The sequence below is a fragment of the Leptonotus elevatus genome, chromosome 1 (assembly GCF_054856555.1).
Source record: "Leptonotus elevatus isolate MCC_2025b chromosome 1, RoL_Lele_1.0, whole genome shotgun sequence".
NCBI classification, from domain to species: Eukaryota; Metazoa; Chordata; class Actinopteri; order Syngnathiformes; family Syngnathidae; genus Leptonotus; species Leptonotus elevatus.
The window spans coordinates 48564412-48589411 of NC_141239.1; the positions used below are offsets into that span (position 1 = coordinate 48564412).

General features: G+C 44.0%; 54 non-coding genes and 5 pseudogenes across 54 annotated transcripts in view; all 59 read right to left on the reverse strand.

The window, feature by feature from the left end:
• Positions 1–177: 177 nt before the first annotated feature.
• Positions 178–296, reverse strand: LOC147183176 (5S ribosomal RNA). Its single transcript, XR_015091890.1, has one exon. It is a non-coding gene; the product is annotated as a 5S ribosomal RNA (ribosomal RNA).
• A 198-nt stretch (positions 297–494) lies between these two features.
• On the reverse strand, positions 495–613 carry LOC147183177 (5S ribosomal RNA). The gene has a single exon (XR_015093683.1). It is a non-coding gene; the product is annotated as a 5S ribosomal RNA (ribosomal RNA).
• A 195-nt stretch (positions 614–808) lies between these two features.
• LOC147183178 (5S ribosomal RNA) lies at positions 809–927 on the reverse strand. The gene has a single exon (XR_015091891.1). It is a non-coding gene; the product is annotated as a 5S ribosomal RNA (ribosomal RNA).
• A 195-nt stretch (positions 928–1122) lies between these two features.
• On the reverse strand, positions 1123–1241 carry LOC147183179 (5S ribosomal RNA). The gene has a single exon (XR_015091495.1). It is a non-coding gene; the product is annotated as a 5S ribosomal RNA (ribosomal RNA).
• Positions 1242–1439: 198 nt separating this feature from the next.
• On the reverse strand, positions 1440–1558 carry LOC147183180 (5S ribosomal RNA). The gene has a single exon (XR_015093684.1). It is a non-coding gene; the product is annotated as a 5S ribosomal RNA (ribosomal RNA).
• Positions 1559–1753: 195 nt separating this feature from the next.
• LOC147183181 (5S ribosomal RNA) lies at positions 1754–1872 on the reverse strand. Its single transcript, XR_015091499.1, has one exon. It is a non-coding gene; the product is annotated as a 5S ribosomal RNA (ribosomal RNA).
• A 195-nt stretch (positions 1873–2067) lies between these two features.
• LOC147183182 (5S ribosomal RNA) lies at positions 2068–2186 on the reverse strand. The gene has a single exon (XR_015092835.1). It is a non-coding gene; the product is annotated as a 5S ribosomal RNA (ribosomal RNA).
• Positions 2187–2383: 197 nt separating this feature from the next.
• On the reverse strand, positions 2384–2502 carry LOC147183183 (5S ribosomal RNA; annotated as a pseudogene).
• A 208-nt stretch (positions 2503–2710) lies between these two features.
• LOC147183184 (5S ribosomal RNA) lies at positions 2711–2829 on the reverse strand. Its single transcript, XR_015093686.1, has one exon. It is a non-coding gene; the product is annotated as a 5S ribosomal RNA (ribosomal RNA).
• A 198-nt stretch (positions 2830–3027) lies between these two features.
• LOC147183185 (5S ribosomal RNA) lies at positions 3028–3146 on the reverse strand. The gene has a single exon (XR_015093687.1). It is a non-coding gene; the product is annotated as a 5S ribosomal RNA (ribosomal RNA).
• A 195-nt stretch (positions 3147–3341) lies between these two features.
• On the reverse strand, positions 3342–3460 carry LOC147183186 (5S ribosomal RNA). The gene has a single exon (XR_015091892.1). It is a non-coding gene; the product is annotated as a 5S ribosomal RNA (ribosomal RNA).
• Positions 3461–3655: 195 nt separating this feature from the next.
• LOC147183187 (5S ribosomal RNA) lies at positions 3656–3774 on the reverse strand. Its single transcript, XR_015091500.1, has one exon. It is a non-coding gene; the product is annotated as a 5S ribosomal RNA (ribosomal RNA).
• A 195-nt stretch (positions 3775–3969) lies between these two features.
• LOC147183188 (5S ribosomal RNA) lies at positions 3970–4088 on the reverse strand. The gene has a single exon (XR_015092844.1). It is a non-coding gene; the product is annotated as a 5S ribosomal RNA (ribosomal RNA).
• Positions 4089–4285: 197 nt separating this feature from the next.
• LOC147183189 (5S ribosomal RNA) lies at positions 4286–4404 on the reverse strand (annotated as a pseudogene).
• Positions 4405–4612: 208 nt separating this feature from the next.
• LOC147183190 (5S ribosomal RNA) lies at positions 4613–4731 on the reverse strand. Its single transcript, XR_015091763.1, has one exon. It is a non-coding gene; the product is annotated as a 5S ribosomal RNA (ribosomal RNA).
• Positions 4732–4926: 195 nt separating this feature from the next.
• Positions 4927–5045, reverse strand: LOC147183191 (5S ribosomal RNA). The gene has a single exon (XR_015091894.1). It is a non-coding gene; the product is annotated as a 5S ribosomal RNA (ribosomal RNA).
• Positions 5046–5241: 196 nt separating this feature from the next.
• Positions 5242–5360, reverse strand: LOC147183192 (5S ribosomal RNA). The gene has a single exon (XR_015093688.1). It is a non-coding gene; the product is annotated as a 5S ribosomal RNA (ribosomal RNA).
• Positions 5361–5555: 195 nt separating this feature from the next.
• Positions 5556–5674, reverse strand: LOC147183193 (5S ribosomal RNA). The gene has a single exon (XR_015091895.1). It is a non-coding gene; the product is annotated as a 5S ribosomal RNA (ribosomal RNA).
• A 194-nt stretch (positions 5675–5868) lies between these two features.
• Positions 5869–5987, reverse strand: LOC147183194 (5S ribosomal RNA). The gene has a single exon (XR_015091896.1). It is a non-coding gene; the product is annotated as a 5S ribosomal RNA (ribosomal RNA).
• Positions 5988–6182: 195 nt separating this feature from the next.
• Positions 6183–6301, reverse strand: LOC147183195 (5S ribosomal RNA). The gene has a single exon (XR_015091503.1). It is a non-coding gene; the product is annotated as a 5S ribosomal RNA (ribosomal RNA).
• A 198-nt stretch (positions 6302–6499) lies between these two features.
• LOC147183196 (5S ribosomal RNA) lies at positions 6500–6618 on the reverse strand. The gene has a single exon (XR_015093689.1). It is a non-coding gene; the product is annotated as a 5S ribosomal RNA (ribosomal RNA).
• A 195-nt stretch (positions 6619–6813) lies between these two features.
• Positions 6814–6932, reverse strand: LOC147183197 (5S ribosomal RNA). The gene has a single exon (XR_015091504.1). It is a non-coding gene; the product is annotated as a 5S ribosomal RNA (ribosomal RNA).
• Positions 6933–7127: 195 nt separating this feature from the next.
• LOC147183198 (5S ribosomal RNA) lies at positions 7128–7246 on the reverse strand. Its single transcript, XR_015092859.1, has one exon. It is a non-coding gene; the product is annotated as a 5S ribosomal RNA (ribosomal RNA).
• Positions 7247–7443: 197 nt separating this feature from the next.
• On the reverse strand, positions 7444–7562 carry LOC147183199 (5S ribosomal RNA; annotated as a pseudogene).
• A 208-nt stretch (positions 7563–7770) lies between these two features.
• LOC147183200 (5S ribosomal RNA) lies at positions 7771–7889 on the reverse strand. Its single transcript, XR_015093896.1, has one exon. It is a non-coding gene; the product is annotated as a 5S ribosomal RNA (ribosomal RNA).
• Positions 7890–8084: 195 nt separating this feature from the next.
• Positions 8085–8203, reverse strand: LOC147183201 (5S ribosomal RNA; annotated as a pseudogene).
• Positions 8204–8399: 196 nt separating this feature from the next.
• LOC147183202 (5S ribosomal RNA) lies at positions 8400–8518 on the reverse strand. The gene has a single exon (XR_015092274.1). It is a non-coding gene; the product is annotated as a 5S ribosomal RNA (ribosomal RNA).
• Positions 8519–8714: 196 nt separating this feature from the next.
• Positions 8715–8833, reverse strand: LOC147183203 (5S ribosomal RNA). The gene has a single exon (XR_015093690.1). It is a non-coding gene; the product is annotated as a 5S ribosomal RNA (ribosomal RNA).
• A 195-nt stretch (positions 8834–9028) lies between these two features.
• Positions 9029–9147, reverse strand: LOC147183204 (5S ribosomal RNA). Its single transcript, XR_015092186.1, has one exon. It is a non-coding gene; the product is annotated as a 5S ribosomal RNA (ribosomal RNA).
• Positions 9148–9342: 195 nt separating this feature from the next.
• On the reverse strand, positions 9343–9461 carry LOC147183205 (5S ribosomal RNA). Its single transcript, XR_015092198.1, has one exon. It is a non-coding gene; the product is annotated as a 5S ribosomal RNA (ribosomal RNA).
• A 208-nt stretch (positions 9462–9669) lies between these two features.
• Positions 9670–9788, reverse strand: LOC147183206 (5S ribosomal RNA). Its single transcript, XR_015091419.1, has one exon. It is a non-coding gene; the product is annotated as a 5S ribosomal RNA (ribosomal RNA).
• A 196-nt stretch (positions 9789–9984) lies between these two features.
• LOC147183207 (5S ribosomal RNA) lies at positions 9985–10103 on the reverse strand. Its single transcript, XR_015093691.1, has one exon. It is a non-coding gene; the product is annotated as a 5S ribosomal RNA (ribosomal RNA).
• Positions 10104–10300: 197 nt separating this feature from the next.
• On the reverse strand, positions 10301–10419 carry LOC147183208 (5S ribosomal RNA). Its single transcript, XR_015093692.1, has one exon. It is a non-coding gene; the product is annotated as a 5S ribosomal RNA (ribosomal RNA).
• Positions 10420–10615: 196 nt separating this feature from the next.
• Positions 10616–10734, reverse strand: LOC147183209 (5S ribosomal RNA). Its single transcript, XR_015092103.1, has one exon. It is a non-coding gene; the product is annotated as a 5S ribosomal RNA (ribosomal RNA).
• A 208-nt stretch (positions 10735–10942) lies between these two features.
• LOC147183210 (5S ribosomal RNA) lies at positions 10943–11061 on the reverse strand. The gene has a single exon (XR_015092102.1). It is a non-coding gene; the product is annotated as a 5S ribosomal RNA (ribosomal RNA).
• A 198-nt stretch (positions 11062–11259) lies between these two features.
• LOC147183211 (5S ribosomal RNA) lies at positions 11260–11378 on the reverse strand. The gene has a single exon (XR_015091992.1). It is a non-coding gene; the product is annotated as a 5S ribosomal RNA (ribosomal RNA).
• Positions 11379–11573: 195 nt separating this feature from the next.
• On the reverse strand, positions 11574–11692 carry LOC147183212 (5S ribosomal RNA). The gene has a single exon (XR_015093693.1). It is a non-coding gene; the product is annotated as a 5S ribosomal RNA (ribosomal RNA).
• Positions 11693–11888: 196 nt separating this feature from the next.
• LOC147183213 (5S ribosomal RNA) lies at positions 11889–11997 on the reverse strand (annotated as a pseudogene).
• A 6054-nt stretch (positions 11998–18051) lies between these two features.
• Positions 18052–18170, reverse strand: LOC147183214 (5S ribosomal RNA). The gene has a single exon (XR_015092602.1). It is a non-coding gene; the product is annotated as a 5S ribosomal RNA (ribosomal RNA).
• A 196-nt stretch (positions 18171–18366) lies between these two features.
• Positions 18367–18485, reverse strand: LOC147183215 (5S ribosomal RNA). The gene has a single exon (XR_015093694.1). It is a non-coding gene; the product is annotated as a 5S ribosomal RNA (ribosomal RNA).
• A 196-nt stretch (positions 18486–18681) lies between these two features.
• LOC147183216 (5S ribosomal RNA) lies at positions 18682–18800 on the reverse strand. Its single transcript, XR_015093695.1, has one exon. It is a non-coding gene; the product is annotated as a 5S ribosomal RNA (ribosomal RNA).
• Positions 18801–18997: 197 nt separating this feature from the next.
• LOC147183217 (5S ribosomal RNA) lies at positions 18998–19116 on the reverse strand. Its single transcript, XR_015092050.1, has one exon. It is a non-coding gene; the product is annotated as a 5S ribosomal RNA (ribosomal RNA).
• Positions 19117–19402: 286 nt separating this feature from the next.
• Positions 19403–19521, reverse strand: LOC147183218 (5S ribosomal RNA). Its single transcript, XR_015091681.1, has one exon. It is a non-coding gene; the product is annotated as a 5S ribosomal RNA (ribosomal RNA).
• Positions 19522–19718: 197 nt separating this feature from the next.
• LOC147183219 (5S ribosomal RNA) lies at positions 19719–19837 on the reverse strand. Its single transcript, XR_015093697.1, has one exon. It is a non-coding gene; the product is annotated as a 5S ribosomal RNA (ribosomal RNA).
• A 195-nt stretch (positions 19838–20032) lies between these two features.
• On the reverse strand, positions 20033–20151 carry LOC147183220 (5S ribosomal RNA). The gene has a single exon (XR_015092646.1). It is a non-coding gene; the product is annotated as a 5S ribosomal RNA (ribosomal RNA).
• A 285-nt stretch (positions 20152–20436) lies between these two features.
• LOC147183221 (5S ribosomal RNA) lies at positions 20437–20555 on the reverse strand. The gene has a single exon (XR_015092113.1). It is a non-coding gene; the product is annotated as a 5S ribosomal RNA (ribosomal RNA).
• Positions 20556–20751: 196 nt separating this feature from the next.
• LOC147183222 (5S ribosomal RNA) lies at positions 20752–20870 on the reverse strand. Its single transcript, XR_015093698.1, has one exon. It is a non-coding gene; the product is annotated as a 5S ribosomal RNA (ribosomal RNA).
• A 287-nt stretch (positions 20871–21157) lies between these two features.
• LOC147183223 (5S ribosomal RNA) lies at positions 21158–21276 on the reverse strand. The gene has a single exon (XR_015091860.1). It is a non-coding gene; the product is annotated as a 5S ribosomal RNA (ribosomal RNA).
• A 196-nt stretch (positions 21277–21472) lies between these two features.
• Positions 21473–21591, reverse strand: LOC147183224 (5S ribosomal RNA). Its single transcript, XR_015092052.1, has one exon. It is a non-coding gene; the product is annotated as a 5S ribosomal RNA (ribosomal RNA).
• Positions 21592–21786: 195 nt separating this feature from the next.
• On the reverse strand, positions 21787–21905 carry LOC147183225 (5S ribosomal RNA). Its single transcript, XR_015093699.1, has one exon. It is a non-coding gene; the product is annotated as a 5S ribosomal RNA (ribosomal RNA).
• A 287-nt stretch (positions 21906–22192) lies between these two features.
• On the reverse strand, positions 22193–22311 carry LOC147183226 (5S ribosomal RNA). Its single transcript, XR_015093700.1, has one exon. It is a non-coding gene; the product is annotated as a 5S ribosomal RNA (ribosomal RNA).
• Positions 22312–22510: 199 nt separating this feature from the next.
• On the reverse strand, positions 22511–22629 carry LOC147183227 (5S ribosomal RNA). Its single transcript, XR_015092657.1, has one exon. It is a non-coding gene; the product is annotated as a 5S ribosomal RNA (ribosomal RNA).
• A 286-nt stretch (positions 22630–22915) lies between these two features.
• Positions 22916–23034, reverse strand: LOC147183228 (5S ribosomal RNA). The gene has a single exon (XR_015093701.1). It is a non-coding gene; the product is annotated as a 5S ribosomal RNA (ribosomal RNA).
• Positions 23035–23230: 196 nt separating this feature from the next.
• On the reverse strand, positions 23231–23349 carry LOC147183229 (5S ribosomal RNA). The gene has a single exon (XR_015092214.1). It is a non-coding gene; the product is annotated as a 5S ribosomal RNA (ribosomal RNA).
• Positions 23350–23555: 206 nt separating this feature from the next.
• Positions 23556–23674, reverse strand: LOC147183230 (5S ribosomal RNA). Its single transcript, XR_015092116.1, has one exon. It is a non-coding gene; the product is annotated as a 5S ribosomal RNA (ribosomal RNA).
• A 196-nt stretch (positions 23675–23870) lies between these two features.
• On the reverse strand, positions 23871–23989 carry LOC147183231 (5S ribosomal RNA). The gene has a single exon (XR_015093702.1). It is a non-coding gene; the product is annotated as a 5S ribosomal RNA (ribosomal RNA).
• Positions 23990–24275: 286 nt separating this feature from the next.
• Positions 24276–24394, reverse strand: LOC147183232 (5S ribosomal RNA). Its single transcript, XR_015092218.1, has one exon. It is a non-coding gene; the product is annotated as a 5S ribosomal RNA (ribosomal RNA).
• A 196-nt stretch (positions 24395–24590) lies between these two features.
• On the reverse strand, positions 24591–24709 carry LOC147183233 (5S ribosomal RNA). Its single transcript, XR_015091861.1, has one exon. It is a non-coding gene; the product is annotated as a 5S ribosomal RNA (ribosomal RNA).
• Positions 24710–24915: 206 nt separating this feature from the next.
• LOC147183234 (5S ribosomal RNA) overlaps positions 24916–25000 on the reverse strand; it is a 119-nt gene continuing 34 nt past the window's right edge. Inside the window, exon 1 of the ribosomal RNA XR_015092117.1 lies at positions 24916–25000. This exon is cut by the window's right edge and continues 34 nt beyond it. This is a non-coding gene — a ribosomal RNA (5S ribosomal RNA).

The following is a 25000-nucleotide window of genomic DNA, read 5'->3' on the forward strand; positions in this document are numbered from 1 at the left end:
TGACTCTTTTAAAGATTACACTCGTCCCAACTTGGGGTGGAAAAAGCATTTTGACAGCATTTTCAGCTCTCATCCTGTCAGTTTAGCGTGTGGCTGTCTGCTAGCAAGTAGCTAGCAAACTGGAATTATTTTGTGAAAGTTTACTTTTGCGACGGAGGTGCAAAAAAAAAAAAAAAATGCTTACAGCACCTGGTATTCCCAGGCGGTCTCCCATCCAAGTACTAACCAGGCCCGACCCTGCTGAACTTCCGAGATCGGACGAGATCGGGCGTTCTCAGGGTAGTATGGCCGTAAGCCGAGAAAAAGCCCACAGTTGACTCTTTTAAAGATTACACTCGTCCCAACTTGGGGTGGAAAAAGCATTTTGACAGCATTTTCAGCTCTCATCCTGTCAGTTTAGCGTGTGGCTGTCTGCTAGCAAGTAGCTAGCAAACTGGAATTATTTTGTGAAAGTTTACTTTTGCGACGGAGGTGCAAAAAAAAAACAAAAAAATAGCTTACAGCACCTGGTATTCCCAGGCGGTCTCCCATCCAAGTACTAACCAGGCCCGACCCTGCTTAGCTTCCGAGATCGGACGAGATCGGGCGTTCTCAGGGTAGTATGGCCGTAAGCCGAGAAAAAGCCCACAGTTGACTCTTTTAAAGATTACACTCGTCCCAACTTGGGGTGGAAAAAGCATTTTGACAGCATTTTCAGCTCTCATCCTGTCAGTTTAGCGTGTGGCTGTCTGCTAGCAAGTAGCTAGCAAACTGGAATTATTTTGTGAAAGTTTACTTTTGCGACGGAGGTGCAAAAAAAAAAAAAAAATGCTTACAGCACCTGGTATTCCCAGGCGGTCTCCCATCCAAGTACTAACCAGGCCCGACCCTGCTGAACTTCCGAGATCGGACGAGATCGGGCGTTCTCAGGGTAGTATGGCCGTAAGCCGAGAAAAAGCCCACAGTTGACTCTTTTAAAGATTACACTCGTCCCAACTTGGGGTGGAAAAAGCATTTTGACATTATTTTCAGCTCTCATCCTGTCAGTTTAGCGTGTGGCTGTCTGCTAGCAAGTAGCTAGCAAACTGGAATTATTTTGTGAAAGTTTACTTTTGCGACGGAGGTGCAAAAAAAAAAAAAAAAAGCTTACAGCACCTGGTATTCCCAGGCGGTCTCCCATCCAAGTACTAACCAGGCCCGACCCTGCTTAGCTTCCGAGATCGGACGAGATCGGGCGTTCTCAGGGTAGTATGGCCGTAAACCGAGAAAAAGCCCACAGTTGACTCTTTTAAAGATTACACTCGTCCCAGATTGGGGTGGAAAAAGCATTTTGACAGCATTTTCAGCTCTCATCCTGTCAGTTTAGCGTGTGGCTGTCTGCTAGCAAGTAGCTAGCAAACTGGAATTATTTTGTGAAAGTTTACTTTTGCGACGGAGGTGCAAAAAAAAAACAAAAAAATAGCTTACAGCACCTGGTATTCCCAGGCGGTCTCCCATCCAAGTACTAACCAGGCCCGACCCTGCTTAGCTTCCGAGATCGGACGAGATCGGGCGTTCTCAGGGTAGTATGGCCGTAAGCCAAGAAAAAGCCCACAGTTTACTCTTTTAAAGATTACACTCGTCCCAACTTTAGGTGGAAAAAGCATTTTGACAGCATTTTCAGCTCTCATCCTGTCAGTTTAGCGTGTGGCTGTCTGCTAGCAAGTAGCTAGCAAACTGGAATTATTTTGTGAAAGTTTACTTTTGCGACGGAGGTGCAAAAAAAAAAAAAAAAAGCTTACAGCACCTGGTATTCCCAGGCGGTCTCCCATCCAAGTACTAACCAGGCCCGACCCTGCTTAGCTTCCGAGATCGGACGAGATCGGGCGTTCTCAGGGTAGTATGGCCGTAAACCGAGAAAAAGCCCACAGTTGACTCTTTTAAAGATTACACTCGTCCCAGATTGGGGTGGAAAAAGCATTTTGACAGCATTTTCAGCTCTCATCCTGTCAGTTTAGCGTGTGGCTGTCTGCTAGCAAGTAGCTAGCAAACTGGAATTATTTTGTGAAAGTTTACTTTTGCGACGGAGGTGCAAAAAAAAAAAAAAAAAGCTTACAGCACCCTGTATTCCCAGGCGGTCTCCCATCCAAGTACTAACCAGGCCCGACCCTGCTTAGCTTCCGAGATCGGACGAGATCGGGCGTTCTGAGGGTAGTATGGCCGTAAGCCGAGAAAAAGCCCACAGTTGACTCTTTTAAAGATTACACTCGTCCCAGATTGGGGTGGAAAAAGCATTTTGACAGCATTTTCAGCTCTCATCCTGTCAGTTTAGCGTGTTGCTGTCTGCTAGCAAGTAGCTAGCAAACTGGAATTATTTTGTGAAAGTTTACTTTTGCGACGGAGGTGCAAAAAAAAAAAAAAAAAAAGCTTAAAACACATGGTATTCCCAGGCGGTCTCCCATCCAAGTACTAACCAGGCCCGACCCTGCTTAGCTTCCGAGATCGGACGAGATCGGGCATTCTCAGGGTAGTATGGCCGTAAGCCGAGAAAAAGCCCACAGTTGACTCTTTTAAAGATTACACTCGTCCCAGATTGGGGTGGAAAAAGCATTTTGACAGCATTTTCAGCTCTCATCCTGTCAGTTTAGCGTGTTGCTGTCTGCTAGCAAGTAGCTAGCAAACTGGAATTATTTTGTGAAAGTTTACTTTTGCGACGGAGGTGCAAAAAAAGGTCCAAAAAAAAAAAAAAAAAAGCTTACAGCACCTGGTATTCCCAGGCGGTCTCCCATCCAAGTACTAACCAGGCCCGACCCTGCTTAGCTTCCGAGATCGGACGAGATCGGGCGTTCTCAGGGTAGTATGGCCGTAAGCCGAGAAAAAGCCCACAGTTGACTCTTTTAAAGATTACACTCGTCCCAACTTGGGGTGGAAAAAGCATTTTGACAGCATTTTCAGCTCTCATCCTGTCAGTTTAGCGTGTGGCTGTCTGCTAGCAAGTAGCTAGCAAACTGGAATTATTTTGTGAAAGTTTACTTTTGCGACGGAGGTGCAAAAAAAAAACAAAAAAATAGCTTACAGCACCTGGTATTCCCAGGCGGTCTCCCATCCAAGTACTAACCAGGCCCGACCCTGCTTAGCTTCCGAGATCGGACGAGATCGGGCGTTCTCAGGGTAGTATGGCCGTAAGCCGAGAAAAAGCCCACAGTTGACTCTTTTAAAGATTACACTCGTCCCAACTTGGGGTGGAAAAAGCATTTTGACAGCATTTTCAGCTCTCATCCTGTCAGTTTAGCGTGTGGCTGTCTGCTAGCAAGTAGCTAGCAAACTGGAATTATTTTGTGAAAGTTTACTTTTGCGACGGAGGTGCAAAAAAAAAAAAAAAATGCTTACAGCACCTGGTATTCCCAGGCGGTCTCCCATCCAAGTACTAACCAGGCCCGACCCTGCTGAACTTCCGAGATCGGACGAGATCGGGCGTTCTCAGGGTAGTATGGCCGTAAGCCGAGAAAAAGCCCACAGTTGACTCTTTTAAAGATTACACTCGTCCCAACTTGGGGTGGAAAAAGCATTTTGACATTATTTTCAGCTCTCATCCTGTCAGTTTAGCGTGTGGCTGTCTGCTAGCAAGTAGCTAGCAAACTGGAATTATTTTGTGAAAGTTTACTTTTGCGACGGAGGTGCAAAAAAAAAAAAAAAAAGCTTACAGCACCTGGTATTCCCAGGCGGTCTCCCATCCAAGTACTAACCAGGCCCGACCCTGCTTAGCTTCCGAGATCGGACGAGATCGGGCGTTCTCAGGGTAGTATGGCCGTAAACCGAGAAAAAGCCCACAGTTGACTCTTTTAAAGATTACACTCGTCCCAGATTGGGGTGGAAAAAGCATTTTGACAGCATTTTCAGCTCTCATCCTGTCAGTTTAGCGTGTGGCTGTCTGCTAGCAAGTAGCTAGCAAACTGGAATTATTTTGTGAAAGTTTACTTTTGCGACGGAGGTGCAAAAAAAAAAAAAAAAAGCTTACAGCACCCTGTATTCCCAGGCGGTCTCCCATCCAAGTACTAACCAGGCCCGACCCTGCTTAGCTTCCGAGATCGGACGAGATCGGGCGTTCTGAGGGTAGTATGGCCGTAAGCCGAGAAAAAGCCCACAGTTGACTCTTTTAAAGATTACACTCGTCCCAGATTGGGGTGGAAAAAGCATTTTGACAGCATTTTCAGCTCTCATCCTGTCAGTTTAGCGTGTTGCTGTCTGCTAGCAAGTAGCTAGCAAACTGGAATTATTTTGTGAAAGTTTACTTTTGCGACGGAGGTGCAAAAAAAAAAAAAAAAAAAGCTTAAAACACATGGTATTCCCAGGCGGTCTCCCATCCAAGTACTAACCAGGCCCGACCCTGCTTAGCTTCCGAGATCGGACGAGATCGGGCATTCTCAGGGTAGTATGGCCGTAAGCCGAGAAAAAGCCCACAGTTGACTCTTTTAAAGATTACACTCGTCCCAGATTGGGGTGGAAAAAGCATTTTGACAGCATTTTCAGCTCTCATCCTGTCAGTTTAGCGTGTTGCTGTCTGCTAGCAAGTAGCTAGCAAACTGGAATTATTTTGTGAAAGTTTACTTTTGCGACGGAGGTGCAAAAAAAGGTCCAAAAAAAAAAAAAAAAAAGCTTACAGCACCTGGTATTCCCAGGCGGTCTCCCATCCAAGTACTAACCAGGCCCGACCCTACTTAGCTTCCGAGATCGGACGAGATCGGGCGTTCTCAGGGTAGTATGGCCGTAAGCCGAGAAAAAGCCCACAGTTGACTCTTTTAAAGATTACACTCGTCCCAACTTGGGGTGGAAAAAGCATTTTGACAGCATTTTCAGCTCTCATCCTGTCAGTTTAGCGTGTGGCTGTCTGCTAGCAAGTAGCTAGCAAACTGGAATTATTTTGTGAAAGTTTACTTTTGCGACGGAGGTGCAAAAAAAAAAAATAAATGCTTACAGCACCTGGTATTCCCAGGCGGTCTCCCATCCAAGTACTAACCAGGCCCGACCCTGCTGAACTTCCGAGATCGGACGAGATCGGGCGTTCTCAGGGTAGTATGGCCGTAAGCCGAGAAAAAGCCTACAGTTGACTCTTTTAAAGATTACACTCGTCCCAACTTGGGGTGGAAAAAGCATTTTGACAGCATTTTCAGCTCTCATCCTGTCAGTTTAGCGTGTGGCTGTCTGCTAGCAAGTAGCTAGCAAACTGGAATTATTTTGTGAAAGTTTACTTTTGCGACGGAGGTGCAAAAAAAAAAAAAAAAAAGCTTACAGCACCTGGTATTCCCAGGCGGTCTCCCATCCAAGTACTAACCAGGCCCGACCCTGCTTAGCTTCCGAGATCGGACGAGATCGGGCGTTCTCAGGGTAGTATGGCCGTAAGCCGAGAAAAAGCCCACAGTTGACTCTTTTAAAGATTACACTCGTCCCAACTTGGGGTGGAAAAAGCATTTTGACAGCATTTTCAGCTCTCATCCTGTCAGTTTAGCGTGTGGCTGTCTGCTAGCAAGTAGCTAGCAAACTGGAATTATTTTGTGAAAGTTTACTTTTGCGACGGAGGTGCAAAAAAAAAAAAAAAATGCTTACAGCACCTGGTATTCCCAGGCGGTCTCCCATCCAAGTACTAACCAGGCCCGACCCTGCTGAACTTCCGAGATCGGACGAGATCGGGCGTTCTCAGGGTAGTATGGCCGTAAGCCGAGAAAAAGCCCACAGTTGACTCTTTTAAAGATTACACTCGTCCCAACTTGGGGTGGAAAAAGCATTTTGACAGCATTTTCAGCTCTCATCCTGTCAGTTTAGCGTGTGGCTGTCTGCTAGCAAGTAGCTAGCAAACTGGAATTATTTTGTGAAAGTTTACTTTTGCGACGGAGGTGCAAAAAAAAAAAAAAATGCTTACAGCACCTGGTATTCCCAGGCGGTCTCCCATCCAAGTACTAACCAGGCCCGACCCTGCTGAACTTCCGAGATCGGACGAGATCGGGCGTTCTCAGGGTAGTATGGCCGTAAGCCGAGAAAAAGCCCACAGTTGACTCTTTTAAAGATTACACTCGTCCCAACTTGGGGTGGAAAAAGCATTTTGACATTATTTTCAGCTCTCATCCTGTCAGTTTAGCGTGTGGCTGTCTGCTAGCAAGTAGCTAGCAAACTGGAATTATTTTGTGAAAGTTTACTTTTGCGACGGAGGTGCAAAAAAAAAAAAAAAAAGCTTACAGCACCTGGTATTCCCAGGCGGTCTCCCATCCAAGTACTAACCAGGCCCGACCCTGCTTAGCTTCCGAGATCGGACGAGATCGGGCGTTCTCAGGGTAGTATGGCCGTAAACCGAGAAAAAGCCCACAGTTGACTCTTTTAAAGATTACACTCGTCCCAGATTGGGGTGGAAAAAGCATTTTGACAGCATTTTCAGCTCTCATCCTGTCAGTTTAGCGTGTGGCTGTCTGCTAGCAAGTAGCTAGCAAACTGGAATTATTTTGTGAAAGTTTACTTTTGCGACGGAGGTGCAAAAAAAAAACAAAAAAATAGCTTACAGCACCTGGTATTCCCAGGCGGTCTCCCATCCAAGTACTAACCAGGCCCGACCCTGCTTAGCTTCCGAGATCGGACGAGATCGGGCGTTCTCAGGGTAGTATGGCCGTAAGCCGAGAAAAAGCCCACAGTTTACTCTTTTAAAGATTACACTCGTCCCAACTTTAGGTGGAAAAAGCATTTTGACAGCATTTTCAGCTCTCATCCTGTCAGTTTAGCGTGTGGCTGTCTGCTAGCAAGTAGCTAGCAAACTGGAATTATTTTGTGAAAGTTTACTTTTGCGACGGAGGTGCAAAAAAAAAAAAAAAAAGCTTACAGCACCTGGTATTCCCAGGCGGTCTCCCATCCAAGTACTAACCAGGCCCGACCCTGCTTAGCTTCCGAGATCGGACGAGATCGGGCGTTCTCAGGGTAGTATGGCCGTAAACCGAGAAAAAGCCCACAGTTGACTCTTTTAAAGATTACACTCGTCCCAGATTGGGGTGGAAAAAGCATTTTGACAGCATTTTCAGCTCTCATCCTGTCAGTTTAGCGTGTGGCTGTCTGCTAGCAAGTAGCTAGCAAACTGGAATTATTTTGTGAAAGTTTACTTTTGCGACGGAGGTGCAAAAAAAAAAAAAAAAAGCTTACAGCACCCTGTATTCCCAGGCGGTCTCCCATCCAAGTACTAACCAGGCCCGACCCTGCTTAGCTTCCGAGATCGGACGAGATCGGGCGTTCTGAGGGTAGTATGGCCGTAAGCCGAGAAAAAGCCCACAGTTGACTCTTTTAAAGATTACACTCGTCCCAGATTGGGGTGGAAAAAGCATTTTGACAGCATTTTCAGCTCTCATCCTGTCAGTTTAGCGTGTTGCTGTCTGCTAGCAAGTAGCTAGCAAACTGGAATTATTTTGTGAAAGTTTACTTTTGCGACGGAGGTGCAAAAAAAAAAAAAAAAAAAGCTTAAAACACATGGTATTCCCAGGCGGTCTCCCATCCAAGTACTAACCAGGCCCGACCCTGCTTAGCTTCCGAGATCGGACGAGATCGGGCATTCTCAGGGTAGTATGGCCGTAAGCCGAGAAAAAGCCCACAGTTGACTCTTTTAAAGATTACACTCGTCCCAGATTGGGGTGGAAAAAGCATTTTGACAGCATTTTCAGCTCTCATCCTGTCAGTTTAGCGTGTTGCTGTCTGCTAGCAAGTAGCTAGCAAACTGGAATTATTTTGTGAAAGTTTACTTTTGCGACGGAGGTGCAAAAAAAGGTCCAAAAAAAAAAAAAAAAAAGCTTACAGCACCTGGTATTCCCAGGCGGTCTCCCATCCAAGTACTAACCAGGCCCGACCCTGCTTAGCTTCCGAGATCAGACGAGATCGGGTGTTCTCAGGGTAGTATGGCCGTAAGCCGAGAAGAAGCCCACAGTTGACTCTTTTAAAGATTACACTCGTCCCAGATTGGGGTGGAAAAAGCATTTTGACAGAATTTTCAGCTCTCATCCTGTCAGTTTAGCGTGTGGCTGTCTGCTAGCAAGTAGCTAGCAAACTGGAATTATTTTGTGAAAGTTTACTTTTGCGACGGAGGGGCAAAAAAAAAAAAAAAAAGCTTACAGCACCCTGTATTCCCAGGCGGTCTACCATCCAAGTACTAACCAGGCCCGAACCTGCTTAGCTTCCGAGATCGGACGAGATCGGGCGTTCTGAGGGTAGTATGGCCGTAAGCCAAGAAAAAGCCCACAGTTGACTCTTTTAAAGATTACACTCGTCCCAACTTGGGGTGGAAAAAGCATTTTGACAGCATTTTCAGCTTTCATCCTGTCAGTTTAGCGTGTGGCTGTCTGATAGCAAGTAGCTAGCAAACTGGAATTATTTTGTGAAAGTTTACTTTTGCGACGGAGGTGCAAAAAAAAAAAAAAAAAAGCTTACAGCACCTGGTATTCCCAGGCGGTCTCCCATCCAAGTACTAACCAGGCCCGACCCTGCTTAGGTTCCGAGATCGGACGAGATCAGGCGTTCTCAGGGTAGTATGGCCGTAAGCCGAGAAAAAGCCCACAGTTGACTCTTTTAAAGATTACACTCGTCCCAGATTGGGGTGGAAAAAGCATTTTGACAGCATTTTCAGCTCTCATCCTGTCAGTTTAGCGTGTTGCTGTCTGCTAGCAAGTAGCTAGCAAACTGGAATTATTTTGTGAAAGTTTACTTTTGCGACGGAGGTGCAAAAAAAAAAAAAAAAAAGCTTACAGCACCTGGTATTCCCAGGCGGTCTCCCATCCAAGTACTAACCAGGCCCGACCCTGCTTAGCTTCCGAGATCGGACGAGATCGGGCGTTCTCAGGGTAGTATGGCCGTAAGCCGAGAAAAAGCCCACAGTTGACTCTTTTAAAGATTACACTCGTCCCAACTTGGGGTGGAAAAAGCATTTTGACAGCATTTTCAGCTCTCATCCTGTCAGTTTAGCGTGTGGCTGTCTGCTAGCAAGTAGCTAGCAAACTGGAATTATTTTGTGAAAGTTTACTTTTGCGACGGAGGTGCAAAAAAAAAAAAAAAAAGCTTACAGCACCTGGTATTCCCAGGCGGTCTCCCATCCAAGTACTAACCAGGCCCGACCCTGCTTAGCTTCCGAGATCGGACGAGATCGGGCGTTCTGAGGGTAGTATGGCCGTAAGCCGAGAAAAAGCCCACAGTTGACTCTTTTAAAGATTACACTCGTCCCAGATTGGGGTGGAAAAAGCATTTTGACAGCATTTTCAGCTCTCATCCTGTCAGTTTAGCGTGTTGCTGTCTGCTAGCAAGTAGCTAGCAAACTGGAATTATTTTGTGAAAGTTTACTTTTGCGACGGAGGTGCAAAAAAAAAAAAAAAAAGCTTACAGCACCTGGTATTCCCAGGCCGTCTCCCATCCAAGTACTAACCAGGCCCGACCCTGCTTAGCTTCCGAGATCGGACGAGATCGGGCGTTCTCAGGGTAGTATGGCCGTAAGCCGAGAAAAAGCCCACAGTTGACTCTTTTAAAGATTACACTCGTCCCAGATTGGGGTGGAGAAAGCATTTTGACAGAATTTTCAGCTCTCATCCTGTCAGTTTAGCGTGTGGCTGTCTGCTAGCAAGTAGCTAGCAAACTGGAATTATTTTGTGAAAGTTTACTTTTGCGACGGAGGTGCAAAAAAAGGTCCAAAAAAAAAAAAAAAAAAGCTTACAGCACCTGGTATTCCCAGGCGGTCTCCCATCCAAGTACTAACCAGGCCCGACCCTGCTTAGCTTCCGAGATCAGACGAGATCGGGCGTTCTCAGGGTAGTATGGCCGTAAGCCGAGAAGAAGCCCACAGTTGACTCTTTTAAAGATTACACTCGTCCCAGATTGGGGTGGAAAAAGCATTTTGACAGAATTTTCAGCTCTCATCCTGTCAGTTTAGCGTGTTGCTGTCTGCTAGCAAGTAGCTAGCAAACTGGAATTATTTTGTGAAAGTTTACTTTTGCGACGGAGGTGCAAAAAAAAAAAAAAAAAAGCTTACAGCACCTGGTATTCCCAGGCGGTCTCCCATCCAAGTACTAACCAGGCCCGACCCTGCTTAGCTTCCGAGATCGGACGAGATCGGGCGTTCTCAGGGTAGTATGGCCGTAAGCCGAGAAAAAGCCCACAGTTGACTCTTTTAAAGATTACACTCGTCCCAACTTGGGGTGGAAAAAGCATTTTGACAGCATTTTCAGCTCTCATCCTGTCAGTTTAGCGTGTGGCTGTCTGCTAGCAAGTAGCTAGCAAACTGGAATTATTTTGTGAAAGTTTACTTTTGCGACGGAGGTGCAAAAAAAAAAAAAAAAAAAGCTTACAGCACCTGGTATTCCCAGGCGGTCTCCCATCCAAGTACTAACCAGGCCCGACCCTGCTTAGCTTCCGAGATCGGACGAGATCGGGCGTTCTCAGGGTAGTATGGCCGTAAGCCGAGAAAAAGCCCACAGTTGACTCTTTTAAAGATTACACTCGTCCCAGATTGGGGTGGAAAAAGCATTTTGACAGCATTTTCAGCTCTCATCCTGTCAGTTTAGCGTGTGGCTGTCTGCTAGCAAGTAGCTAGCAAACTGGAATTATTTTGTGAAAGTTTACTTTTGCGACGGAGGTGCAAAAAAAAAAAAAAAAAAGCTTACAACACCTGGTATTCCCAGGCGGTCTCCCATCCAAGTACTAACCAGGCCCGACCCTGCTTAGCTTCCGAGATCGGACGAGATCGGGCGTTCTCAGGGTAGTATGGCCGTAAGACGAGAAGAAGCCCACAGTTGACTCTTTTAAAGATTACACTCGTCCCAGATTGGGGTGGAAAAAGCATTTTGACAGCATTTTCAGCTCTCATCCTGTCAGTTTAGCGTGTTGCTGTCTGCTAGCAAGTAGCTAGCAAACTGGAATTATTTTGTGAAAGTTTACTTTTGCGACGGAGGTGCAAAAAAAGGTGCAAAAAAAAAAAAAAAAAAGCTTACAGCACCTGGTATTCCCAGGCGGTCTCCCATCCAAGTACTAACCAGGCCCGACCCTGCTTAGCTTCCGAGATCGGACAAGATCGGGGGTTCTCAGGGTAGTATGGCCGTAAGCCGAGAAAAAGCCCACAGTTGACTCTTTTAAAGATTACACTCGTCCCAGATTGGGGTGGAAAAAGCATTTTGACAGCATTTTCAGCTCTCATCCTTTCAGTTTAGCGTGTGGCTGTCTGCTAGCAAGTAGCTAGCAAACTGGAATTATTTTGTGAAAGTTTACTTTTGCGACGGAGGTGCAAAAAAAAAAAAAAAAAAAAGCTTACAGCACCTGGTATTCCCAGGCGGTCTCCCATCCAAGTACTAACCAGGCCCGACCCTGCTTAGCTTCTGAGATCGGACGAGATCGGGCGTTCTCAGGGTAGTATGGCCGTAAGCCGAGAAAAAGCCCACAGTTGACTCTTTTAAAGATTACACTCGTCCCAACTTGGGGTGGAAAAAGCATTTTGACAGCATTTTCAGCTCTCATCCTGTCAGTTTAGCGTGTGGCTGTCTGCTAGCAAGTAGCTAGCAAACTGGAATTATTTTGTGAAATTTTACTTTTGCGACGGAGGTGCAAAAAAAAAAAAAAAAAGCTTACAGCACCTGGTATTCCCAGGCGGTCTCCCATCCAAGTACTAACCAGGCCCGACCCTGCTTAGCTTCCGAGATCGGACGAGATCGGGCGTTCTCAGGGTAGTATGGCCGTAAGCCGAGAAAAAGCCCACAGTTGACTCTTTTAAAGATTACACTCGTCCCAACTTGGGGTGGAAAAAGCATTTTGACAGCATTTTCAGCTCTCATCCTGTCAGTTTAGCGTGTGGCTGTCTGCTAGCAAGTAGCTAGCAAACTGGAATTATTTTGTGAAAGTTTACTTTTGCGACGGAGGTGCAAAAAAAAAAAAAAAAAAGCTTACAGCACCTGGTATTCCCAGGCGGTCTCCCATCCAAGTACTAACCAGGCCCGACCCTGCTTAGCTTCCGAGATCGGACGTTCTCAGGGTAGTATGGCCGTAAGCCGAGAAAAAGCCCACAGTTGACTCTTTTAAAGATTACACTCGTCCCAACTTGGGGTGGAAAAAGCATTTTGACATTATTTTCAGCTCTCATCCTGTCAGTTTAGCGTGTGGCTGTCTGCTAGCAAGTAGTGTTAGAGTAGACAATATTAAGTATTGTACTCTTTGCGTGTTCAATTAACTGAATGGTGAGATTCTGTTGAAGGAGTTCCTTTGCAAAGGTTTTTAATTACCAGAAGCTTCTGGTCCACATTGACAAATTCATCCAAGCGATGTCTCTGTTCTGATGTGGCTCTTTCCTCTTGGCTCACATCGCTATTTATTCACAAAGAGGGTTCAGAAAAAGGTCAGCCCACAACCCACCTGGTTACAACTGAATGAATACAAGAAAATCCCTCTCTCCTCCCTTCTGCAAGTTCAGCAAGTTCCCATAGCTATAAATCAGATTAAAAGAATACAATAATAATAAGCCTGACTCCCTTCCCCGGAACCTCCCTCTGATTACGGAATGAATAGACAGACCCGTTGCTCTTTCTCATGAAAGTAACACAGATAAGAATACAGGTCTATTCATACAGCCATACTGAGTTAACTAAATTATAAACGGCTAAAATATAATTTAAAACTAAAAAACAATGTTAATAACTCATCATTCCCTCATTTGAGCTCTTGAGAGCTCAACACATTAAAACATTTTTTTTTTTCAATGGTTGTGTGGTAAAAATAATTATCCTTAAAACATCCCTTTAGCAGAAGAGGAGGTAATTTAGCAATCATATGACATTAAAAAACAATTTGATACATTTAAAAGATTTTTTAGTGAAATAAGCATAGCATATGTGAGGCTTAACATAAAATGTTGTTCATTAAAAAGTGTCGCAATATATCGGCAGACAAATATGTGTTCTTTGAAGCCATCTTGTGATGAAGTTCTTTGAAGGTCTTTTTTTTTTTTTTTTTTTTTTAAATGAAAAGAGTGTCGCAATAGTTCGTCTCTTCTTTAAGAATTTGGGGTAGACTACCCAAATTCTTCGATTTGTCACCTGGGATTATTCTGCCCAAAATGTGACTGATCAAAGGAATGATTGCCCAAGAAAAGGCACTTGCTCTTGATCCGTTGACTGATGTCCTCAAACGGCAGCTCCGGAACCGGGCACGGATTCAGCTGACGTGGCTCCAGGTCGGAGGTGATAAGATTGATGCTCCAGTTGTGGAATTTCGTCTCTCCTTTCAACCTGAGAGCATCAGTTGATGAGATGGCCGAGCCTGGCACGTCTCCGGAAGCCTTGTAGACCAGATGTGGCATTTTCTCTGTGCAGAGAACTGCACAAGATTTCCTCACCAACCCCCTGGGGCCGTTCTCCTGAGTGCAAAAACTTTTCATTTTTAGTTTCTCATAAACTCACATAAATTTTATTTGGAGGAAAAAACCCTGATAGTTTTTGTTAGTTGGGATTAGTAAATGTTATTTGATTAAGATCCGTAGGTCCTGTGCTGTTGGAACAGGAAAAGATCTATTTTTGTGACATTAAAATAGAGCCCAGCCCTTGATTGAGTTGAATGACATTCGCTCATTCATTAATATAAGACAGAGCTTATAAATATTTATCTTTCAAATAGGTTTTGTTCAATAATAGGTAATTTTTTACCATGACTAAATTTGCATAACTGTGCCTTTCATATCTCTTATTCTCTTCCCAGAATCCCATGACCGGCCGAATCCTGGCATGCTGGGAAAAACTCACATATATTCATATTATCTATACTCTTTTGCAAACACTGGGCTCCAAACATTACATTTTTCAAATATGATTCTGAGATAAAAAATATAATATAATATAATTACCTTCATTCGGCGAATATGCATTATTGTCCTTGCTTGCTTCAGACTTACTTTGCGATCGATTTCCTCTGATAGATTTCTTCATATTCAAACTGTGAATGATCATTTTCAAACTCATCCTGTCAATTGGAGTGTAGGCCAATACCCCACAACCTTTTTAATTTCGTTTTTAAGTTTCATTTTAATTTTCTTACTCGTCTACATTGGTTAAATTCTTAAACATAAACTCCCTCATTTGACAAAGATCCACTGATTTTTTCAAACATGTCAAGATAAAGGGAGGACAAAATAGAGACCTCATGACTCAAAAGACGTCATAAATAACTCAACCCTCTAAATCAGGCTATGAGATAAACAAAAGAGCTACAAAACACTATAAAACTAAACATAAGCAGATACAACTTAAGACACTAATATATGATGACTTTGGGGCCATAAAAAATAGAGATAACCATATTACTCTAATTCTCCTAGAGTCCCAAAAATTATTTAAACTGCTAATCAACCTCACCTCTTTTATAGATTAGTGGGGCTGAGGATAAAATCATCTTCAAACTGCTAATCTTTCACATATTAGCGGGGCTCATAAAAAACACAGCACACAAAATATTTCTGGGATTTATAAATCACAGTGCTGTTAAAAAAAAATCAAATTTAGCCATCAAACTCTTAGTTAGTCTTTTACTTGTTACTACTCATTTTATTCTATTATTTATTTTATACTATAGCTGGAGCTGGACGAAGTCCAAAAAAGTTCCTCACGGGGAAAATAAAAATATATCATATCATAACATATTAATAAAATTCCCATTGTACCAATTCAGAAACTGATTCTCCCAAAAATATAGGCAAAAATTTAATAGGCTATAGATTGAAATAAATTTTCTCAATCCCTCATTTCAAATTTACATATGTCGTTTTCAATTTCCTGAAATATCTTGCTATAGATCACAGTTCCCCACTCAAAACATTAAAAATGCCTTGCATATCACTATGTAGCATTTTACTGAATGGATCACATCTCATTCCGACCACCAACTTTCTTTGTCCAGACCCCCAGCAAAAGGCAGGACGGCAGCTGTTGTCAATGTTCAGTCCTGGCCAGCATGGCGGCTGTTGTGGCAGCAATGTTCAGGCATTTAGATTTCCTCTGGATGCAAAACAGCCATAGGGGAGAAGTCACTAGAATGAGGCGTATACACAGTCACTGGGCATCGAGGAATTTGAACATCATGTTTTTCTTAGGCACAGGACGAGAAGACTGTTGCTCTGCGGCTTTAGACCTTTGATCTCTGCCACATCCATTCAGACGCTGTCTGCAATGTGGATCCGATGACACACAGTCTTTCTGAGAGCTCACCTGATCAAAAAATGCACATTCGTTGATACAATGCTTTAAAAATGCCAGACTGAGGATATGGGATCATAGCAAGACAGTTCACTCCCTGCTTTCTCAAAAATGTTTCGTAAAAAAAAAAAAACACAGCCTCTTTATTAATTTCTCTTTTTTTTTTTTTCAATACCCCTTCAAATAGCTACTAGCCATACAACGTATCAGCAGCTGGGGCGCATCCCGTTCGCAGTTTGTAATCAGTGAAGGCCATCAAACCCTCATCTGCCTTGGAACTCAAACATCAGTTTCTGAAATGACACACTCAGAGAAAAAACAAATATTAAAAATCATTATCAACATGTCAATTTCAAAAACATTCATAACTCTTTATTCAACTATCTTATTTCCAGCCACAGCTATAAAGATGTAGGCATAATTATATCAACTCTCAAACAAAATGCCATTATTTTATCATTACTCTTTATTCATTTGTCCCGAAAAGGGAAAGTTAACAAATTAACCATCGTCATCAATCATTAAAGTGTAAAGATTTATTAGCTCAGTCAAATACTATTACTTATTTTATATTGTTTATCATTCCTCTCTTACCATTTTGACAAAAAAAGAGTCCCATTACGAGGACACATTATGCTCACAGCGCACAGCCCAGCCCCCACCTTTTTTTCTAACCTAGAAACGGGGGAAGGGGGGGGGGAGGAATCTTAACATTATAAATCGCAAAACCTATTTTATCATATTCCCATTAATAAAACAAACGCCACTATCACAACAGTATCATCTCACACAAAACAACACCAAACTTAGTTAAAATATTAAAGAAAAACAAACAAAATCCCCATATGCACACTTCTCACTTACAAACCCCCACCTTTTTTAGAAGCTAGGTCACACACTCAAATGCATACGCACACACTCTTCAGTCATTATTTAAAAAATAAAATAAACGGTGTTATTCCTTCAATTCGTTGTCTACAAATCTTATAACATTTAAACCGCAGCTTCGTACGGTAATTTCAATAAACGGGTTAACTTTAAACAAAGCACCCGTAAACAGCTCCACAAATGCTGGAGTCATTTTAACATCAAATTCAGCCTTTTTCCATTACCAACAAAAAAAAAAAATACAAAAGTCTGACATACCATTCTGTCCAGCAAAAGCTTTGTATACAATCGATCCATAGTTCGTTTTTTCATTGTTCATCGACGCTTTTATTTTTCGCTGAACCGGAAGCGCATTCAGGACAAACCATTCTGTATCCGGGTCGAAATCGCCTCCATTTTTGTTTGTAGTTTTTGATGTATACTTCCGGATTCAATACAGTGACGTCTCACTTTCAATATTAATAGTTCAATATGTTAACACATATGGCCACACACAGACAGACATAAGAATCACGTGACCTCTCGTTTATACACAGCGGTTACCCAATCCCGCTGAGCTAAACTGTTCTCCCTTTATTGCAAAATTTTTGCAAGGCGCTTATTTTTTAAGAAATTTGTCACGCGCTCACGAATTCAACCGTGGAACAAAAGGAATTCAAACGGGAATCCTGACCTCAAAACTACATATTGTAGAAGCGCCTACAAAATAAAATAAATCACGTAATCTCTCGATTGCAAATACAGTGATACAAAATCCAATCATCGCTGTAATCAACCTGGACCCCTTTCTGTTCAATTTCAAACAGGCGCTTTTTCAAAAAAAAAACATATTACGTGTAAATAGGACTTTTTCAATAAGAGCCATGAACAAATATGATACTCGTCCCCAAATCGGCCAAAACTGCTTAAAAAGCAGAGCGCATACCATAATCTTCAATATATATTATGGTCTAAGGATTCTTCATAGCGTTAACGAAAAACAAAACAAATCAAAAAATTAACCGCTATTTCTTCCTGTACAAAAAAGCTTCATCACTTCGAGTCTGCATTACGTCACCTTCAAATGCACCACTCCACGACGTGTTTAGTTCAATATCGTCGGAATTATCACAACTCACAATAGAACGACATCAAACTACACTCGTTCACACAGATCTCTTTTAAAATTTAGATAATTTGCAAGACGAAAAAACCAGCTGCAGCGGACCAGACAGACAAAACTTCTTCTACGTGGATAAAGATCTCCACTTACCGTACTTTATTTATTTAGGCCTAGAAGTTCCGCCCGTCTTTGAACGCCGCAGCTCGTTCCATGTCAGAATAACACCGTCCGTTTGGTTCAACGGAGGAGACCATTCGTTATAATTCAGCGTCGGCGGTCACCATTTGTTAGAGTAGACAATATTAAGTATTGTACTCTTTGCGTGTTCAATTAACTGAATGGTGAGATTCTGTTGAAGGAGTTCCTTTGCAAAGGTTTTTAATTACCAGAAGCTTCTGGTCCACATTGACAAATTCATCCAAGCGATGTCTCTGTTCTGATGTGGCTCTTTCCTCTTGGCTCACATCGCTATTTATTCACAAAGAGGGTTCAGAAAAAGGTCAGCCCACAACCCACCTGGTTACAACTGAATGAATACAAGAAAATCCCTCTCTCCTCCCTTCTGCAAGTTCAGCAAGTTCCCATAGCTATAAATCAGATTAAAAGAATACAATAATAATAAGCCTGACTCCCTTCCCCGGAACCTCCCTCTGATTACGGAATGAATAGACAGACCCGTTGCTCTTTCTCATGAAAGTAACACAGATAAGAATACAGGTCTATTCATACAGCCATACTGAGTTAACTAAATTATAAACGGCTAAAATATAATTTAAAACTAAAAAAACAATGTTAATAACTCATCAGTAGCTAGCAAACTGGAATTATTTTGTGAAAGTTTACTTTTGCGACGGAGGTGCAAAAAAAAAAAAAAAAAGCTTACAGCACCTGGTATTCCCAGGCGGTCTCCCATCCAAGTACTAAACAGGCCCGACCCTGCTTAGCTTCCGAGATCGGACGAGATCGGGCGTTCTCAGGGTAGTATGAACGTAAGCCGAGAAGAAGCCCACAGTTGACTCTTTTAAAGATTACACCCGTCCCGGATTGGGGTGGAAAAAGCATTTTGACAGCATTTTCAGCTCTCATCCTGTCAGTTTAGCGTGTTGCTGTCTGCTAGCAAGTAGCTAGCAAACTGGAATTATTTTGTGAAAGTTTACTTTTGCGACGGAGGTGCAAAAAAAAAAAAAAAAAAGCTTACAGCACCTGGTATTCCCAGGCGGTCTCCCATCCAAGTACTAACCAGGCCCGACCCTGCTTAGCTTCCGAGATCGGACGAGATCGGGCGTTCTCAGGGTAGTATGGCCGTAAGCCGAGAAAAAGCCCACAGTTGACTCTTTTAAAGATTACACTCGTCCCAGATTGGGGTGGAAAAAGCATTTTGACAGCATTTTCAGCTCTCATCCTGTCAGTTTAGCGTGTGGCTGTCTGCTAGCAAGTAGCTAGCAAACTGGAATTATTTTGTGAAAGTTTACTTTTGCGACGGAGGTGCAAAAAAAAAAAAAAAAAAGCTTACAGCACCTGGTATTCCCAGGCGGTCTCCCATCCAAGTACTAACCAGGCCCGACCCTGCTTAGCTTCCGAGATCGGACGAGATCGGGCGTTCTCAGGGTAGTATGGCCGTAAGCCGAGAAAAAGCCCACAGTTGACTCTTTTAAAGATTACACTCGTCCCAGATTGGGGTGGAAAAAGCATTTTGACAGCATTTTCAGCTCTCATCCTGTCAGTTTAGCGTGTTGCTGTCTGCTAGCAAGTAGCTAGCAAACTGGAATTATTTTGTGAAAGTTTACTTTTGCGACGGAGGTGCAAAAAAAAAAAAAAAAAAAGCTTACAGCACCTGGTATTCCCAGGCGGTCTCCCATCCAAGTACTAACCAGGCCCGACCCTGCTTAGCTTCCGAGATCGGACGAGATCTGGCGTTCTCAGGGTAGTATGGCCGTAAGCCGAGAAAAAGCCCACAGTTGACTCTTTTAAAGATTACACTCGTCCCAACTTTGGGTGGAAAAAGCATTTTGACAGCATTTTCAGCTCTCATCCTGTCAGTTTAGCATGTGGCTGTCTGCTAGCAAGTACCTGGTATTCCCAGGGGTGGAAAAAGCATTTTGACAGCATTTTCAGCTCTCATCCTGTCAGTTTAGCGTGTGGCTGTCTGCTAGCAAGTAGCTAGCAAACTGGAATTATTTTGTGAAAGTTTACTTTTGCGACGGAGGTGCAAAAAAAAAAAAAAAAAAGCTTACAGCACCTGGTATTCCCAGGCGGTCTCCCATCCAAGTACTAACCAGGCCCGACCCTGCTTAGCTTCCGAGATCGGACGAGATCAGGCGTTCTCAGGGTAGTATGGCCGTAAGCTGAGAAAAAGCCCACAGTTGACTCTTTTAAAGATTACACTCGTCCCAGATTGGGGTGGAAAAAGCATTTTGACAGCATTTTCAGCTCTCATCCTGTCAGTTTAGCGTGTGGCTGTCTGCTAGCAAGTAGCTAGCAAACTGGAATTATTTTGTGAAAGTTTACTTTTGCGACGGAGGTGCAAAAAAAAAAAAAAAAAAAGCTTACAGCACCTGGTATTCCCAGGCGGTCTCCCATCCAAGTACTAACCAGGCCCGACCCTGCTTAGCTTCCGAGATCGGACGAGATCGGGCGTTCTCAGGGTAGTATGGCCGTAAGCCGAGAAAAAGCCCACAGTTGACTCTTTTAAAGATTACACTCGTCCCAGATTGGGGTGGAAAAAGCATTTTGACAGCATTTTCAGCTCTCATCCTGTCAGTTTAGCATGTGGCTGTCTGCTAGCAAGTAGCTAGCAAACTGGAATTATTTTGTGAAAGTTTACTTTTGCGACGGAGGTGCAAAAAAAAAAAAAAAAAGCTTACAGCACCTGGTATTCCCAGGCGGTCTCCCATCCAAGTACTAACCAGGCCCGACCCTGCTTAGCTTCCGAGATCGGACGAGATCGGGCTTTCTCAGGGTAGTATGGCCTTAAGCCGAGAAAAGCCCACAGTTGACTCTTTTAAAGATTACACTCGTCCCAGATTGGGGTGGAAAAAGCATTTTGACAGCATTTTCAGCTCTCATCCTGTCAGTTTAGCGTGTTGCTGTCTGCTAGCAAGTACCTGGTATTCCCAGGGGTGGAAAAAGCATTTTGACAGCATTTTCAGCTCTCATCCTGTCAGTTTAGCGTGTGGCTGTCTGCTAGCAAGTAGCTAGCAAACTGGAATTATTTTGGGAAAGTTTACTTTTGCGACGGAGGTGCAAACAAAAAAAAAAAAAAGCTTACAGCTCCTGGTATTCCCAGGCGGTCTCCCATCCAAGTACTAACCAGGCCCGACCCTGCTTAGCTTCCGAGATCGGACGAGATCAGGCGTTCTCAGGGTAGTATGGCCGTAAGCTGAGAAAAAGCCCACAGTTGACTCTTTTAAAGATTACACTCGTCCCAGATTGGGGTGGAAAAAGCATTTTGACAGCATTTTCAGCTCTCATCCTGTCAGTTTAGCGTGTTGCTGTCTGCTAGCAAGTAGCTAGCAAACTGGAATTATTTTGTGAAAGTTTACTTTTGCGACGGAGGTGCAAAAAAAAAAAAAAAAAAGCTTACAGCACCTGGTATTCCCAGGCGGTCTCCCATCCAAGTACTAACCAGGCCCGACCCTGCTTAGCTTCCGAGATCGGACGAGATCGGGCGTTCTCAGGGTAGTATGGCCGTAAGCCGAGAAAAAGCCCACAGTTGACTCTTTTAAAGATTACACTCGTCCCAGATTGGGGTGGAAAAAGCATTTTGACAGCATTTTCAGCTCTCATCCTGTCAGTTTAGCGTGTTGCTGTCTGCTAGCAAGTACCTGGTATTCCCAGGGGTGGAAAAAGCATTTTGACAGCATTTTCAGCTCTCATCCTGTCAGTTTAGCGTGTGGCTGTCTGCTAGCAAGTAGCTAGCAAACTGGAATTATTTTGTGAAAGTTTACTTTTGCGACGGAGGTGCAAAAAAAAAAAAAAAAAAAGCTTACAGCACCTGCTATTCCCAGGCGGTCTCCCATCCAAGTACTAACCAGGCCCGACCCTGCTTAGCTTCCGAGATCGGACGAGATCGGGCGTTCTCAGGGTAGTATGGCCGTAAGCCGAGAAAAAGCCCACAGTTGACTCTTTTAAAGATTACACTCGTCCCAGATTGGGGTGGAAAAAGCATTTTGACAGCATTTTCAGCTCTCATCCTGTCAGTTTAGCGTGTGGCTGTCTGCTAGCAAGTAGCTAGCAAACTGGAATTATTTTGTGAAAGTTTACTTTTGCGACGGAGGTGCAAAAAAAAAAAAAAAAAAGCTTACAGCACCTGGTATTCCCAGGCGGTCTCCCATCCAAGTACTAACCAGGCCCGACCCTGCTTAGCTTCCGAGATCGGACGAGATCTGGCGTTCTCAGGGTAGTATGGCCGTAAGCCGAGAAAAAGCCCACAGTTGACTCTTTTAAAGATTACACTCGTCCCAACTTTGGGTGGAAAAAGCATTTTGACAGCATTTTCAGCTCTCATCCTGTCAGTTTAGCATGTGGCTGTCTGCTAGCAAGTAGCTAGCAAACTGGAATTATTTTGTGAAAGTTTACTTTTGCGACGGAGGTGCAAAAAAAAAAAAAAAAAGCTTACAGCACCTGGTATTCCCAGGCGGTCTCCCATCCAAGTACTAACCAGGCCCGACCCTGCTTAGCTTCCGAGATCGGACGAGATCGGGCGTTCTCAGGGTAGTATGGCCGTAAGCCGAGAAAAAGCCCACAGTTGACTCTTTTAAAGATTACACTCGTCCCAGATTGGGGTGGAAAAAGCATTTTGACAGCATTTTCAGCTCTCATCCTGTCAGTTTAGCGTGTTGCTGTCTGCTAGCAAGTACCTGGTATTCCCAGGGGTGGAAAAAGCATTTTGACAGCATTTTCAGCTCTCATCCTGTCAGTTTAGCGTGTGGCTGTCTGCTAGCAAGTAGCTAGCAAACTGGAATTATTTTGTGAAAGTTTACTTTTGCGACGGAGGTGCAAAAAAAAAAAAAAAAAAAGCTTACAGCACCTGGTATTCCCAGGCGGTCTCCCATCCAAGTACTAACCAGGCCCGACCCTGCTTAGCTTCCGAGATCGGACGAGATCGGGCGTTCTCAGGGTAGTATGGCCGTAAGCCGAGAAAAAGCCCACAGTTGACTCTTTTAAAGATTACACTCGTCCCAGATTGGGGTGGAAAAAGCATTTTGACAGCATTTTCAGCTCTCATCCTGTCAGTTTAGCATGTGGCTGTCTGCTAGCAAGTAGCTAGCAAACTGGAATTATTTTGTGAAAGTTTACTTTTGCGACGGAGGTGCAAAAAAAAAAGAAAAAAAAAAGCTTACAGCACCTGGTATTCCCAGGCGGTCTCCCATCCAAGTACTAACCAGGCCCGACCCTGCTTAGCTTCCGAGATCGGACGAGATCGGGCTTTCTCAGGGTAGTATGGCCTTAAGCCGAGAAAAAGCCCACAGTTGACTCTTTTAAAGATTACACTCGTCCCAGATTGGGGTGGAAAAAGCATTTTGACAGCATTTTCAGCTCTCATCCTGTCAGTTTAGCGTGTTGCTGTCTGCTAGCAAGTACCTGGTATTCCCAGGGGTGGAAAAAGCATTTTGACAGCATTTTCAGCTCTCATCCTGTCAGTTTAGCGTGTGGCTGTCTGCTAGCAAGTAGCTAGCAAACTGGAATTATTTTGTGAAAGTTTACTTTTGCGACGGAGGTGCAAACAAAAAAAAAAAAAAGCTTACAGCACCTGGTATTCCCAGGCGGTCTCCCATCCAAGTACTAACCAGGCCCGACCCTGCTTAGCTTCCGAGATCGGACGAGATCGGGCGTTCTCAGGGTAGTATGGCCGTAAGCCGAGAAAAAGCCCACAGTTGACTCTTTTAAAGATTACACTCGTCCCAGATTGGGGTGGAAAAAGCATTTTGACAGCATTTTCAGCTCTCATCCTGTCAGTTTAGCATGTGGCTGTCTGCTAGCAAGTAGCTAGCAAACTGGAATTATTTTGTGAAAGTTTACTTTTGCGACGGAGGTGCAAATAAAAAAAAAAAAAAGCTTACAGCACCTGGTATTCCCAGGCGGTCTCCCATCCAAGTACTAACCAGGCCCGACCCTGCTTAGCTTCCGAGATCGGACGAGATCGGGCGTTCTCAGGGTAGTATGGCCTTAAGCCGAGAAAAAGCCCACAGTTGACTCTTTTAAAGATTACACTCGTCCCAGATTGGGGTGGAAAAAGCATTTTGACAGCATTTTCAGCTCTCATCCTGTCAGTTTAGCGTGTTGCTGTCTGCTAGCAAGTAGCTAGCAAACTGGAATTATTTTGTGAAAGTTTAGTTTTGCGACGGAGGTGCAAAAAAAGGTGCAAAAAAAAAAAAAAAAGCTTACAGCTCCTGGTATTCCCAGGCGGTCTCCCATCCAAGTACTAACCAGGCCCGACCCTGCTTAGCTTCCGAGATCGGACGAGATCAGGCGTTCTCAGGGTAGTATGGCCGTAAGCTGAGAAAACGCCCACAGTTGACTCTTTTAAAGATTACACTCGTCCCAGATTGGGGTGGAAAAAGCATTTTGACAGCATTTTCAGCTCTCATCCTGTCAGTTTAGCGTGTTGCTGTCTGCTAGCAAGTAGCTAGCAAACTGGAATTATTTTGTGAAAGTTTACTTTTGCGACGGAGGTGCAAAAAAAAAAAAAAAAAAGCTTACAGCACCTGGTATTCCCAGGCGGTCTCCCATCCAAGTACTAACCAGGCCCGACCCTGCTTAGCTTCCGAGATCGGACGAGATCGGGCGTTCTCAGGGTAGTATGGCCGTAAGCCGAGAAAAAGCCCACAGTTGACTCTTTTAAAGATTACACTCGTCCCAGATTGGGGTGGAAAAAGCATTTTGACAGCATTTTCAGCTCTCATCCTGTCAGTTTAGCGTGTTGCTGTCTGCTAGCAAGTACCTGGTATTCCCAGGGGTGGAAAAAGCATTTTGACAGCATTTTCAGCTCTCATCCTGTCAGTTTAGCGTGTGGCTGTCTGCTAGCAAGTAGCTAGCAAACTGGAATTATTTTGTGAAAGTTTACTTTTGCGACGGAAGTGCAAAAAAAAAAAAAAAAAAGCTTACAGCACCTGGTATTCCCAGGCGGTCTCCCATCCAAGTACTAACCAGGCCCAACCCTGCTTAGCTTCCGAGATCGGACGAGATCGGGCTTTCTCAGGGTAGTATGGCCGTAAGTCGAGAAAAAGCCCACAGTTGACTCTTTTAAAGATTACACTCGTCCCAGATTGGGGTGGAAAAAGCATTTTGACAGCATTTTCAGCTCTCATCCTGTCAGTTTAGCGTGTGGCTGTCTGCTAGCAAGTAGCTAGCAAACTGGAATTATTTTGTGAAAGTTTACTTTTGCGACGGAGGTGCAAAAAAAAAAAAAAAAAAGCTTACAGCACCTGCTATTCCCAGGCGGTCTCCCATCCAAGTACTAACCAGGCCCGACCCTGCTTAGCTTCCGAGATCGGACGAGATCGGGCGTTCTCAGGGTAGTATGGCCGTAAGCCGAGAAAAAGCCCACAGTTGACTCTTTTAAAGATTACACTCGTCCCAGATTGGGGTGGAAAAAGCATTTTGACAGCATTTTCAGCTCTCATCCTGTCAGTTTAGCGTGTTGCTGTCTGCTAGCAAGTAGCTAGCAAACTGGAATTATTTTGTGAAAGTTTACTTTTGCGACGGAGGTGCAAAAAAAGGTGCAAAAAAAAAAAAAAAAGCTTACAGCTCCTGGTATTCCCAGGCGGTCTCCCATCCAAGTACTAACCAGGCCCGACCCTGCTTAGCTTCCGAGATCGGACGA